This window comes from Condylura cristata, unplaced genomic scaffold, assembly GCF_000260355.1.
Source record: "Condylura cristata isolate star-nosed mole 26May11 unplaced genomic scaffold, ConCri1.0 scaffold00009, whole genome shotgun sequence".
Classification (NCBI taxonomy): domain Eukaryota; kingdom Metazoa; phylum Chordata; class Mammalia; order Eulipotyphla; family Talpidae; genus Condylura; species Condylura cristata.
Genome location: NW_004567110.1, coordinates 62,467,287 through 62,468,677, shown reverse-complemented (window position 1 = coordinate 62,468,677; position 1,391 = coordinate 62,467,287). Strand labels below are relative to the sequence as shown.

Below are 1,391 nucleotides of genomic sequence, written 5' to 3'. Positions count from 1 at the left end.
CTGAGGGAGAGCTTCATTGCTGCACTTTAACTGTTTGCACCACAAGGGAGAACCCCTATATAACATGCTTTTTAAAGACATTTCTGCATTGTGCTCACATTCCCTTAAATTTTGTCTCCAAAGGTGCATAACCTCTTGCCCAACTGTAATCTTTGAGGAGGGGCAAAGTTTGAAGGAAAAACCATAGAGGTTGGGGTGTAGGGATTGTGAAGGAACAAAGCAGCCTTACAGTTAAAAGTGAGTTCTCAGTTCTTGCAGGCTAAGTCCTTAGGCTGAGTTGGGATCAAGAGGGAGGAGCAGTGGCAAAGCAGAACTGTGGGGTGCTCTAAAATATTATTCACACCAAGTGGAGTTTGGTATCTCATCCTTTGTGTATATAAGTGCTTGTCTTTGGTGCATATCATTTTGCCTTTCAAATGATCAATTGTCTTTTCTAGCTTAGCTACCAATTTCTTTGCAAAATCTACATGGGTCTCTGTCTTCTTGAGTTTATCAATAAAGTTATTTTTTCCGCATGTTTGTCTACTTTTTGAGAGTACTTCAACAGCACTCAGACATTTCAGGTTCCGCTCCATCAGTCTGAGTTTCTTAGTCATCTCAGCAGCAGGACTCTGACAACTCATCTTGTTCCTCTGTGTATTCCAAGTCCCCTTCAATAATCACAACTTACTAGTTACCTCTTCTATGTCTTATCTGCCTTTTCTGCTATGTGCTCAGCTTCTTTAAATTGGATATCCTGGAATTCCATATTTTCTTCATTGCTAAGGCTTGATTTTCAATTACCATTCCTAATTTTCTCACTGTCAGCAGCAGCATTCTTAGCTTCCTCCAGCTTCTGCAGGGAAGTGGCCAGGACACCTCAGCATAGTACAGCTCCTCTTCAACTAGTTAGATCCTATCATTTTAGGAGGTAACCTCAGCTTCAATCTGTTTCTGACCCTGCCTTTCTCCCTCCACTTCTCTTGGAGTCTTTTGATTTTCTCCTATCCATCATCAGCCTGTGGCTACAGAAACTGGAGTTTGCATTCCACTGCTTGGATGATGGTGATATCGGCCATGGTTCTATGTAGCACCAGCTTACACTCCAATGACTTCTTTCACTTACAAAAGTCAATTTTTACCCCAACTTCTAATTAAATAATTTTCTCTCTTATTATATAAGTATACAAAATATAAGAATATACAAAATATTCTTTTATTTTTTTAAATATATTTTATTTCATTGTTCACTTTTTCATAGTAATTGTTTCCCTACTTCAGGTATAGTCCCCATAAGTATTCCGCCACAACACCACCCATGAACTGTCACAATAGTCCCTTGTGTTCTCTTTCTTTCAGCTTAATCCCTTTTCACTCCTTCATCAGCTGTATGCCTCAAATCTATATTTTGC

The 1,391-nt window shown here is 39.3% G+C and overlaps 1 pseudogene; it reads right to left on the bottom strand.

Annotated features, from left to right (window-relative positions):
* Positions 1-245: 245 nt before the first annotated feature.
* On the bottom strand, positions 246-1,058 carry LOC101635144 (annotated as a pseudogene).
* Between the last annotated feature and the right edge of the window lie 333 nt (positions 1,059-1,391).